The sequence below is a fragment of the Onychomys torridus genome, chromosome 13 (genome assembly GCF_903995425.1).
Source record: "Onychomys torridus chromosome 13, mOncTor1.1, whole genome shotgun sequence".
In the NCBI taxonomy this organism is placed as follows: domain Eukaryota; kingdom Metazoa; phylum Chordata; class Mammalia; order Rodentia; family Cricetidae; genus Onychomys; species Onychomys torridus.
Genome location: NC_050455.1, coordinates 34002567 through 34016216, shown reverse-complemented (window position 1 = coordinate 34016216; position 13650 = coordinate 34002567).

Genomic DNA, 13650 nt, shown 5'->3' with positions numbered 1-13650 from the left:
CTGGCAGCATGGACAGTCACCTAATGTTCCTTTGTAAAGTTGGGGCATCTGTTTTTAGCCCACAGGGCTAGAGTCTCTTGGTCACTTCTCTCAGTGTCCTGTAGAATGTCTGGCAGTTTCCTTTGCGAAGCAGGAACCTGAAGGACCATTTTGTCAAACAAAGTTCAGTGGTCACCTTTCTATGGGTCCTGCATGTCCAGTTGATCAAGCAGTCCAGGCAAGAACAGTTTCTTGCCCAAATGGCTATTTTTGCCAAGGTCGAGATAAGATATGAAGTGTCTTCAATGCCCATTCTCCTCTCTGAAGTAAATCGGTGTTGCCAGGAGCAGACATGTCTCACTGTCCAGAAAGTCTAAATTTTAAAAATATTTTAAATGCCATATTCTGTAGACCTTTGAAGTGTTTGAAAAGTACCTGTCTATCTGATATATCTCTGTGTATACCTAGAAGACTTAACTAACATGGCTATGAGTATGATTATCATAGATGACCAGTTATTAATCTATTTTTAATTATCCATTACAATTTTAAATGAGCTATATAAACATAATACCTTAAACAAGAGTAGAAATATACACACAGTATAACAAAATTAACTAAGTTTCTATCAATAGACTAAAATCTAAACCAATGTAAAACATTTTAAACAAGTTGTTGCTCTTTAGAAGTAAGTTCCCTAATCTACCCTTTCGTCCTATTATATCTATATCATATCCCCCTTTCTTCTTTAGAAAGAGATCTCATTTATAATCAACCTGCTTTAAAGAAAAATATTGGTTTTTCTCTGTCCCACACCAGAGGGCTCTTCTGATTTGGGACACAAGAATCTAAACTTTTCTTTTAGCAATATGTCTGGGTTTAGAGAAGGAGTGAGCCAATTCTATCTCCAAAGCCAGCTTGATAATTTTGGGAATGTGGGCGTAGTTTCTCTTACTACTTCCTGCTGGAGGGGGGTGCTATATCTTATGGGGATACAAAGAAAATTTTAGGATTATAGAGTAGTCCATTAGGGTGGACCTCTGAGCCAGTTGCCTTGAAACCATTCTGGATGTCAGATCATCTGGGCCATGGTGTCATTGGAGACCTTTCAGGTGGTCTTGGCTGATCAAACCTGATATATCTTAGTCTGGAACAAATCCACAGCCTCTGGCTTTCTGTGGAAACAAAAGCAGAGACTCCTTTCCAAAGCAACATACCCTTATATCCAAATTTTGAAGTCAAGGTACCTTTAAAATTTACATATTTGTTTAACTCAACAGCTTTTATGATCAAATCTTTTTCTGTGGTTAAAAATCCCAAAGACAAGACAAACCAGATTCTCTGTGTAATATCCATCTTTGTAAGACTGAAACGCCACTGTGGCTGCTGGCTCCGCCCACCTCAGCTTCCCAACATGGTGGTGGTACAGTTTACCTCCAGCTCTGGGTCTGGGTCTAGAGCCATGTGTACCATCAACTATCAGAAGGAGTTCTATCAAAGCAGTGCATAGCCCAGAAACTTTGTTTTTCTTTTTTTTAAACTAGCAAAGACTAAATCTACCACGCAGCAGAGCAAAGTGCTGCTTGTAGACTCCTCATTCCCGCCACACTGCAGGTCAGACGCACACGCCAGGAACCCGCCATAGTAGCTCAAACTGGCAGGCTGCCGCTAACTTGAGAAAGACAACTAGGAAGCTGTGTTTAGCTGTGTTTTAGAATCTTTTTTCTCAGGTTTTAGGTGGAAACTTGCCAACACGTTGGGCGCCATTTATAGTTAGAGTTTTCCTGCCTGGCCCAGTCAGGACAAATCTCTCTCACCCGCCAGTCCCACAGTCGCTCAGACCCAACCAAGAAAGCACACAGAAACTTACATTGTTTAGAAACTGTATGGCCATGGCAGGCTTCTTGTTATCTGCTTCTTCTATCTTAAATTAACCCATTTCTGTTAGTCTATACTTTGCCACATGGCTTGTGGCTTACCAGTACCTTACATCTTGTCATGGCGGCGGCTGGCGGTGTCTTTTTCTACCCAGCCTTCCACCTCCCAGAATTCTCTTCTCTCTTGTCCTGCCTATACTTCCTGCCTGGCCACTGGCCAATCAGAACTTTATTTACACAGAGCGATATCCACAGCACAAAGGCTTCCAGTTTGAAATGAAATTACTTCTGAGAGAGTCAGTCTTCTCCAGGGATGCACCCTTTGATAGGTCTCCAATCTCAGGTGGTTGACCCTAAGCATATCTACATAAAGCAACAATAAATGGACTCAGCAGGCCATATTTATATGTATGTATATACATATTCAATGATAATAATTGAAGAACAGGTCATGAATTTGAGGGGTATGTGGAGGAGTTGAAGTTGGGAGAGGAAGAAATGGAAATGATGTAAATACAGCACTCATGTATGAGTTCTCAAAAAAGAGTGTTTAATGAAATGAAAAATAAATCTTGCTGGGTAGTGGTGGCATAGGCCTTTCATCCCAGCACTCAGGAGGCAGAAGCAGATAGATTCTTGTGAGTTTGAGGCCAGCCTGGCCTACAAACTGAATTCCAGAACAACCAGTGGATACAAAGAGAAATCCTGTCTCAAAAAAACAAAAAAGTAATTAAACTATATATGTAATTTTACATGCACTGTAATTTTTGTTTTGGAGTTGGGTTTTTTTGGGGGGATAGTTAATACTATGATTCCTCATGGCTTTTTCAGAAACCCTTGCTATTATTTTTCCCTCCATCTTCTGTATTTATTTCATCCCTCTCTCTAATTAGAGTTCCCCTTTCTCATTTCCCTGATTAGATCACGTGTAACCTGCTATTACCCTATTTATGGCTCCTCCACCCCTTATCCTAAGCAATGATCCCTTTTTACTTTCCTGGTTACTGCTGTTTCTCTAGGCGATGTACTCACATCTAAAGATTTGGAGCTAGGAGCATCAAATGAGAGAGAACATGCAATATTGGTCTTTTGGAGTGTGACTTATCTTGCTTGATATGACTCTTTTCTAGTTCCATCCATTTACCTGTAAAGTTCATGATTTAATTTTTCCTTACAGCTAAATGTATGCTGAGGTGTGTGTGTACCATATTTTCATTATCCATTCAGTTTAAGAACATTTAGGTTGATTTCATTTCCTAGCTATAGTGAATAGAGCAGGCTGACCAAGTATCTTGGAGTTGGACGACAAGTTATTTGGGTATATGCCAAGGGGTGATATAGTTGGGCCATATGTAGATTTATTTTTAGCTTTTTGAGAATTCTCCACACTGATTTCCATAATGGCTCCACCAATTTGCAATCCCACAAATGGTGACTGAATCTCAAAGTTGTTTGGATTTGCATTTTTGCATTTTCCTAATTGCTGGAGACAATGAACACTTTTGGAGGAGATATTCTTAGCCATTTGTTTTCCTTCATTTGGGAAATCTCTGTTCAGTTCCCCAGTCCATTTTTAAGTGGATTTTTTTATTTTTAATTCTTTTTTGTTTAATTGTTTGTTTTTTATATATTCTGAATATGAAGCTTCTATCAAATATGTAGCTGGCAAAGATTTTCTCCCATTCTCTGGGCTTCCCCTTTATCTGCTTGATAGTTTCTTTAGCTATGCAGAAGCATTTTAATTTTATGCAGTCCTACTTGTCAATTGTTGGACTTCATTCTTGCACACATGAGTCCTATTCAGAAAGTCCTTTCCTACACCTGTATCAGGTAAGGTACTACCTGTGTTTTTTTCTAGCAATTTGAGTGTTTCAGGTTTCACCTTTAGGTCTTTGGTACATTTGGAGTTAGTTTGTGAATAAGGTAATAGACACAGGTCTAATTTCATTCTTCTACGTGTGGATATCCAGTTTTCCAAATCCCATTTGTTGAAGTTGCTTTCTTTTCTCCAGCTTACGTTTTTGAAGTCTTTATGAAATATTAATTGGCTGCCGGTGTATGTACTCATGTTTAGTTCTTCCACTTTGTTTCATTGGTTTACACATCTGTTTTGAGCCAGTACTATATTGTTATTATTGCTCTGGCTCTGTAATATATCTTAGGATCTGGAATCGCAATCCCTCCAGCGTTGTTCTCTCTGTTCAGGATTTTTTTTTTCTATCTGGAGTCTTGAGTTTCCACATAAATTTTAGAATATTTTTTTCTATTTCTGTGAAGAATGAGATGAGTATTTTGATTGGGATTGTACTGAATCCCTAAACAGCTTTCGGTTAAATGGTCATTTTCACAATATTAATTCTGCCAATCCATGAGCACAGAAGGTCTTTCCATTTTCTTGTGTCTTTATCTTCTTCTTCAAAGGTTTATTTTTCATGTTAGAGGCCCTTCGCTTTCTTGGTTACAGCTATTCAGATAGATAGATAGATAGATAGATAGATAGATAGATAGATAGATAGATAGAGACAGATAGACCATTATGAATCAGAGTGTGTTCATGATCATTCTCTGCATGTTTTTGTTACTGTATAGAAAAGCTACAGATTTGTGTGAGTTGATTCTGTACCCTGCCACGTTAATGAATTGGTTTATCATTTCTAGAAGATTTTGGTATAATTTGGGGATCTCTGATACATAGTATTGTGTCATCTGAACATCAAGACAGCTTGACTTCTTTCCCTGTTTGTATCCCTTTTAACTTCCTTCTCTTGCCTTGTTGCTTCAGCTAGTACTTCAAGCACAATACTGAAGAGTGAGGATAGTAGACATGCATTCATGTTCCTGACTTCAGTATGATTGCTTCAAGTTTTCTCCATTTTGGGTGGTGTTGGATGTGGGTTTCTCATATATAGCTTTTATTGTATTTTTATTATGTTGCGGTATGTTTCATTTGTCCTACAATCTCTAGGGCTTTCATCAGGAAAGCATGTTAAAATTTATTAAGGGCTTTTTCTGCATCTACAGAGATAATCATGCCATCTGTGTTTTCAAATCCATTTGTGTGGATTATTACATTTATTGACTTGTGTATGTTAAACTATCCCTGAATTTCAGGGATAAAGCCAATTTGGCCACAGTGCATAACCTTTTTGGTTTTTGTCAATATTCTGTTCACAAATATTTTACTGAGAATTTTTGAGTCTATGTTCAATATCAATATTAGCCTATAGTTTTCTTTTTACCCTTGTACTTATACCTAGTTTTGGTATTAGATGATACTGACTTCATAGGAGGTGTTTGGAAGTGCTCCTTCTTTTTCTATTTTATTTTGAATAGTTTAAGCATTGTCTTCACATCTTCTTTGAAAGTCTGGTAGAATTCTGCTGTGAATCCGTCTGGCCCTGGACTCTAGCTGGAAGGCTTTTTACTACTATCTCAGTCTCCTCATCTGTTATGGATCTGTTTAGGTTGTTGACTTCTTCTTAGTTTAATTTTGGTGGTTTTATTGAATGTAGAAATTCATTTATTTTAGATTTTCCAGCTTAATGGAGTGTAGGTTTTTAAAGTATTTCCTTGTAATACTCTGAATTTCTTTGGTATATGTTGTAATGCTTCCCTGTTCATTTCTGACACTGTTAATTTGGGTCTCTTTATTCTTTCTTTTGGTTATTTAAGCCAGGATTCTGTCAGCCATGTTTATCTTCTAAAGATCCAACTCTTAGATTCATTGATTCTTCATATTTTTTGTTTCTATTTCATTGATTTCTGCTCTTATTTTTAGTTTATTTTGCTGTCTACTGTTTAGGTTGCTGTTTTTAGACAGGGTCCCCCCTCATAGTCCTTGATGTCTTGGAATTCATTATATAGACCAGTATGGCCTCAAAGTCATGGAGATCTACCTGCCTCTGCCTCCTGAGTGCTGGGATTAAAGGCATCCACCACCACACCTGGCTTCAACTGGGTTTGGATTTGGTTTCTTCTTTTTCAAAATTGTCTAGTAACAACATTAAGTCACTTATTTGTGCTCTTTCTGATTATTTAATGTAGGCAACTAGACCTATAAATTTCCCTCATAGGACTGCTTACAATGTGTCTTATAAGGTTTTTTGTGTTGTATTGTGTTTTGTTTTCATTTTCATTTAGCTCTAGAAAATTTTCTGTGTTTCTTTTTCTTCTTTCTTTCTTTGACCTATTTGTCACTCAGTAATAAGCTATTTAATCTCTGAGTTTGTATATATACTAGAGATTTGTTTGCTGTCAATTTAAGTTTTATTACATAGTGTTCACATAGGACATAAGGAGTTATTTAAATGTTTTTTAATTTTTTAAGATGTTTTGAGTCCTAGGATGTGCTCTACTTTTGAGAAGCTTCTGTGTGCTGCTTAGAATATGTATTCTTTGGTATTTGGATAGAATATTCTGTAGGTATCCGTTAAGACCATTGAATGTCAATTAACTTTGTTGTTTTATTGTTGAAGACCTATTGGATAAAATGGGGTATTGAAATTACCTACTACTGATGGGTTGATGTTGATCTGTGTCTTTAAACACAGCAGCACACTTTTTATGAAATTAGTTGCCCCAGAGTGTGGTGCATGTATATTTGGCTAGTAAATTAGTCTTCTTGGCTAACTGTTCCCTTGATTAGACTGGTGTTCCTCTTTATCTGATTAGTTTTAGTTTGAAGTCTATCTTGTCATATGCCTACTTGCTTCCTAGTCCCTTTTGACTAGAATACTTCTGTCCTTTTACTTTAAGGTGATGCCTATCTTTAAAACTGCTTCTTGTAGACAGCAAATAAATAGATTTTGGTTTTTGGTCCATTAAGTCAGCCTGTGTCTTTTGATTGGAGAACTGAGGCCATTGAAACTTAATGTTATTGTTGAAACATAGTACTGATTTCAGTCATTATGTTGATATTGGTAGCAGTGTTTGTGTTCTCTGTGGTGTTTTGTATTTTAATACTTAGGGCTTCATATTTCTATCCCAGTCTCTGCTCTCCTTTATTCCTCTCTTCAACCCAAAATACTATTTCCTGTGTTTTCTTCATGTTTGGCTCATTAGATATAAAAAAATTTAAGGTTGGGGATTTAGCTCAGTGGTAGAGTGCTTGCCTAGCAAGCGCAAGGCCCTGGGTTTGATTCTCAGCTCCACACACACACACAAAAATTTAAGACTGCTTATATCATGAAAAGTTTTTCTTTCTCTCTCTATTATGGAGGATAGTTTTGCTGGGCATATTAGTCTAATCTGGCTGTCATGATATTTTAGGACTTAGAAAACATTGTTCCAGGCTATTCTGGCAGCTTTTTCTTTTTTTAACTTTCTTTTTATTTATGCTTTGTGTCTTTCACATCATTCATCCCCATCCCATTCATTTCTCATCCCTGTGTATCCACCACCTGCCATTGCAGAACCCACCCACCCCCAAATAAAATTTAAGAGAAAAATAAAAAGGGGGGGATAATTCATCATGGAAGTTGTGGTTGACATAGTGAATCTTGCAATAAACTCTTTTATCCATATATTTTTACTTGCAAATGTTCATTGCAGGGTCATTGGTCTTGTTCAAGGCCTCTGGCTTCTGTTATACTGTCCATGCTAGGTCCTCACTGGAACTTCTTTGATTATCCTTTTGTTGCCCTGTGTTGTGGAAATCCTGCAGCTTTGGTCTACAGGACTAGTCCCTTCATGTGCTCCCACAGATCACAGATGGGGTGAATATATTGTGCTACCCAGGTGAGGTACAGGAGCTGCTCTCCCAGGTGTTGCAGCTGGTGGTGGGCAGGGCCAGCTCTCCCACCTGCCTCAGGTGTTGATGATGGGAGAGGTACACCCATGTCTTCTGGCAGCTCTTATTCTGATGGTATTTCTTTTATATGACTTGTGTTTTATCTCTTGCAGCTTTCAGCAAACTTTCTTTGTTAGTGTACTTAGATATGATATGGAGTTTTTTTCTTTTATTGTTTATTTGGTGTTCCATTTGCTCGTATCTGTATAAGTGTATGCTTCCTGAATTTGAAGTTTACCTCTATGATATTCTTTAAGTTCTGGTCTATGCCATTCACATGGGATTCTTCTCCCTCATCTATTCCTGTAATTCAAAGGTTTTTTTTTTTTTTTTTTTTTTTTTTTTTTTTTCATGGTATCCTGTAGTAGATACCTGTTCTACCTATGACCTTGAAGTACCAGCCCTTGGGATGTGGCCTCGGGACTACCCTAAGACTTGAGAAGCATGTACATCCTCTCTTTTATCTCCTGTGCTTGGATGGTGAGGACTGACTCAGGCAACAGGAGAAGCATGGGACAGGACCTTACCCTTCCAGGACCCTGCAACGACTCACCTATTCTGTTTAGTGAGCTGTCTTTTCTAGTTTATGTTCTAATAAATTCATTATACCCTTTAAGCAGACTCCCTTGGATTTCTCACTATAGTGTCTTACATTTCTTGTATCATCCTTTCCTGTGGGTTATTTTTCTTTGTTTAATTTTTCATATTATTTGGTTTAGATTCTCTATTTTCAAGCCCTGATAGAATTCTGCTTGGTTCATTCTGCTAGTAACCCTCTTCTTTTGAGTTTTCTAGTTGAGTTATTGGATTTTTCAATTCCATCTTCATTTCAGCCTGAGTCCTCTTCAGTGTTTTTTGTATCTCCTTATTAGATTCTGTTCTCAGGAACTTATTTTCCTTAAGTTCTTTCTCCTTAATTTTATTGAGCTGTTTCTTTGTGTGTTGCACAAATCCTAATTGGTCTTAATAAAAACTTGGAGCCAGATATTGGGGTAAATGCTGAAAGATCAGAGGAAACAAGCCACAGTCACTTCTCACCTCGCCAACTCCTCCAATGAAAAGAGAAGATCCTGTCTCCACAAATCCTCAGACTGAATGCCTGAGTCTTCAGCCAAAAGGATCTCTAGTTCCTGTCTCCTCACACCTTGTATGTCTTTCTCCACCCAGCCATTTTACTTCCTATCTCAATCTTAATAGTGCTGGGATTAATTGTGTGTGTGCTTCTCAAATACTGAGGTTATAGGTGTGAGCTACCACTGCCTGGCTCTGTTTCTCTCCTAGACTGGATCAATCTCACGTAGTGCAGTGTGGCCTTGAACTCACAGAGGTATGTCTGCTAGGATTAAAGGTGTGTGCCACCACTGCCTGACCCCTATGTTTAATCTAGTGGCTGGCTCTGTCCTCTGATCTTCAGGCAAATTTTATTAGAGTACAACAAAATATTACCACATTTGTGTCTTTAATTTCTTTGAGCTGTTTCTTTGTGTCTTTAATTCCTTGAATTCTTTGTTGAAGTTTATGGTTGTTCTTTTACTTCTTTGTCCTGTGGTTCAAATGATTAGTATTCATTGGCAAATATTTTGACAGGACTGGTGGGTTTTAGAGAAGATACTAGCTCAGTCTTTCATATTATCTGTATTTTTGCAATGAGAATTAGACATGTGGACTCCTATTAGTTCTAAGGTTTGTATTAACCAGGCAGGTTGGGGCAGGAGATGTGTGAGTGGGTTGGACCTAGAGGTTGGAAATGACTTGAGTGAAATGAAGTCAGGTAGACAGAAGGGACTAGGCTGGTGTATAGGATGTGCCTCCCAATCTAAGCCTGGAGTGTGGGGATAGATTAGACTGGGTCGAGAGGTTGGGTGTAGCACAGGCAGGGGTAGAAAGACTAGGCCAAGGCAGGAGCACTGGATGTGAGCTTTGGTAGGTTGGGTAGGGTCAGGAAGACTCAGAGGTCTAGACCCTGGAAAAAGATGTGAGATCTGGCTAGGTGCAGATGCTGGATGTAGTATGGGAGGGACCTGGGAGCTGTCAGAGAGGGAAGGTCTTGAAAAGCCTAGGCTTTTGTTGCAGCACAGGCAGGAGTGGCCAAAGAAAGTCAGGACAGGGATGTAGGTAGTAAGATCTGTGAGATTGGAGAGAATGCTGGGAGGGTAGTGTCAGGGAAATTCACCAGTCTAGACCCTGGAGATTTTGGCTAGGTAGAGAGGTTCCTTTGTACTGTTTTGTTTCATTAATTTCAGCCTTGAGTTTGATTGTTTTATCCCATCTACTCATTTATTATTTCTTGTTTTTCTAGGACTTTGAGGTATGTCAGTAAATTACTAATATGAGATCTCTCTAGTTTTGTTGTTGTTTTTTGATGTTAGCACTTAGTGCTATGAACTTGCATCTTATATCTGCCTTCATTGTGTCTCATAAGTTTGGGTATGTCATATTTGCATTTTCATTGAATTCTAAAACATTTTTAAATTACTTCTTGACCTCTGTCTTGATCCAGTTTTCATTCGTGAATGAGTTATTTTTCATGAGTTTGTATACTTTCTGCTATTTCTGTTGTTGGTACCCAGCCTAAATCCATGGTGGCCAGATAGGATGCAGGGTACTAATTTTCTTGTATCTGCTGATACTTGCTTTGTGTGCCAACATGTGGTCAATGAGCAGCTGAGAAAGAAGTATATCCTTTAATGTTTGGATGTAATGTTGTGTAGAAGTCTGCTAGGTCCATTTGTTACATATTAACTTTTAGTTTTGTCTGAATAACCTGCTGGTGGGATAGGGGTACTGAAGTCATCCACCATCACTGAATGAGGGCCAATATATGATTTTAGCTGTAGCAGTGTTTCTTTTATGAACTTGGGTGCCTTTGTGTTTGGTGCATGTTTAGAATTGTATTTTTCCTTTAAGGAGTATGTAATGTCCCTATCTCTTCAGATTAGTTATACTTTGTTGGATACTAAAATGGCTGTATGTATTTGCTTCTTGAGTCCATTTTTTAAGAATACCCTTTTCCATCCTTTTATCCTCAAACAATGTCCATCTTTGATGATGATTCCTGCTTTTTTATTCTTTTTTTTTTTTTTTTTAAGGTATGGGAGTTTCCCGTCCTCCATCTTTGATTTACTGTTGATATTATTTACTCCTTGTGTCCTCTTGGGTGTTAAACCTCTTCAGACTAAAGTTTTCCTCCTAGTGCCTTTTGTAAATCAGGATTGGTGGATAGAAATTACATTGGTGTTATTTTGTTTTTCTGTCAATAATGATTGAGTTTGGCTGTATACAGAAGTCTGGGCTGACATCTCTGGTCTCTCAGAGCTTGTAGAATAATCATCCAGGACCTTCTGGCTTTCAGTTTCCATTGAGAAGTTAGCTGTTATTCTAAAGGGCCTATCTTATATGTGACTTCATCTTTTCCCTTGCAGCATTTAACACTCTTAGTTCTGTACACTTGGTGTTTTGACTATGTATCCTAGAGAATTCCTTTTTGGGGCCTATTTGGTGTTCTGTATGCTTCCTGTACCTTGATAGGCACCCCTTTATTTAGATTCAAAGTTTTCCTCTAGTTTTATTAAAAATACTGTTTGTGCCTTTGACCTATATTTATTCTCTTTACTCTATTCCTATTATTCATAGGTTGTGTCTTTTCATGATATCTCAGTTTTCCTGGATATTTTGTGCCTAGATTTTCTTTAGATTTAATGTTTTCTTTGACTCAACTATCCATTTCTTCCACTTTTGTCTTCAAGACCTGAAATTCTCCCTTCCAAGTCTTTTATTTGGTTAGTGGGGCTTACCTCTGAGGTTTTTGTTTGATATCCTGAATTATTCATTTCCATTTTTCTTTTCAGTTTGGGTTTTCCTTAGTGACTTTACTTTGTTGTTAAATTCTACTTTCACATCTTAAATTGTTTTCATTACTTTGTTCCACTGTTTTCAGTCTTTATTAAGGTATTTATGTATAGCCTTTTAAGGTCCCTGAACATATTCTTATTTGCTATTCTAAAGTCCACCTAAAATTCTTACCTAACATTTTAGCAGGTAGTTATTATAAACTATAAACTCTCAAAGATACCTTGCTCCTTCCCAACTTATCAGTTTTGTTTTGTTTTGTTTTGTTTTGTTTGGCCAGAGTTGAGGACCGGACCCAGGGCCTTGCGCTTGCGCTCTACCACTGAGCTGAATCCCCAAACACACACACACCCCTTTTTTTTTGTTTTTGTTTTTTGAGACAGGGTTTTTCTGTAGCTTTGGAGCCTGACCTGGACTAGCTCTGTAAACCAGTCTGGCCTTGAACTCAGAGATCCACCTGCCTCTGCCTCCCGAGTGCTGGGATTACAGGCATGCGCCACCAACGCCCAGCAATAATTAAGTTTTTAGGAACCGTCCTCTTCAAATGCCTTAGCACTTATTAGTCCACAATGACCTAATTATGCTCTACTACACAAAACAAAATTGCCACCTTCAAGCATATAGGATCTTCCCAAGCAGCAAGAACTGTAGCTGATGTATCTTAATAGGCCATTATAAAGTATACTAACTACTTATTATCAATAAAGGCTCCTGAACTGCTCCCAGTGAATTAGTAATAACAAATATTAAAATTCTCTCAAAGATGAAAGGACTAATGGAAATCAAATTTCTCAGCTTACAGTTTCTACAAAGTTTCTACAAAGATACAGGCAAACCATTCCTGGCAAACAGCAAGTGTTTCCATTTGCTAGATGGAAAACTATTAGCATTTGAAGACAAGGTATTCTTTGCAATATGCAAAAATGTTTCAATATGGTATAAATCCACACTTCTGAGTAGAAAATTCATAGTTAACTGATTTTATGCTAAAGAATTTTAAACGTTTTATACTCAACACTTTTTGAGATTTTTGCCATTTGAAAAGGGTTACTGATACATATAAATATTCTTCAAGGTACCTGAAATTCATTGGTATCTCAGAAAGTATTACCAACTTGGGTTTCTTCAGTCTTAGTATCTGAAAAGTGTCTAAAGAAAGTTTTAAACAAAACAATCATGACTGTGCTTATAAGAGATTTAAAATGTTACATGGGAAGAAGGAAATATATCATACACCATGTCTGAATAACTTCATAAAATTTCATTTAATAAGTATATTTAAAATTCATTTCTTCAAAACACAGCATTTTAATTACATTCAAATTATATTTACTCTACCAACAAATGCATCATTTATAAGGATAGATATTACAAAACAGATGAAAATTTAAACAAGTTTTATTTTTAAAAGTCCTTCCAAATTTAGAATCCTGAAAAGTTCTACATATACACCTAAAAAAAAAAGTATACGTTATCAGGAAAACTGTAAGCCTTTTTAATAGGAAGAGAAATGTAATACACATACAATGAAGCATAATTCACTTTGGTTCAGCTTACAGGTATGTCTCAAAGTGTGTGAGTGGGTGGGTGAGTGAGTGTGTGTGTGTGCACATGTATGCATTCATATATTACATATTTATCTATATAACACAATTTCTAGTGCAGGCGAAAGTCACAGCTTATATCCTAATGCAATGCACCAGTATGTTTTCTCAGAGAAAGTAGAAGAGTTCTCAAGACTTCAAGCCGATCCATGATGTTTCAAGTCTTTGTTCTCAAATATAGAACCAGACATTTGTCTTCATCTTTAAATTCATTTTATAACAATGACTCAAATGGCATGAGAAGCACTGTCAAGCCCGCTCTATTTAGAGCTCAGTAACAGAGACATGCTGTTGTTTTTGCCCTGTACTTCTACTCTCCAAGTCTCTAAGGAAACTGTTAACCAGTGGTAGGAAAGACATCCAAGTTACTCTGAGATGATAAAGAAACATGACACTTGGCATTTCACATTAGAAAAATAAATGCCCCATTTATATAAAACACTGGTGAGAAAAAAGACTGAAAAGTAATGGAAGAAGACAAAGAATTGTGGTCCTTGTGAACTTTAGTTTCAAAGACATACAGCAACCAAATTACCAATAACTGCTGGGCATT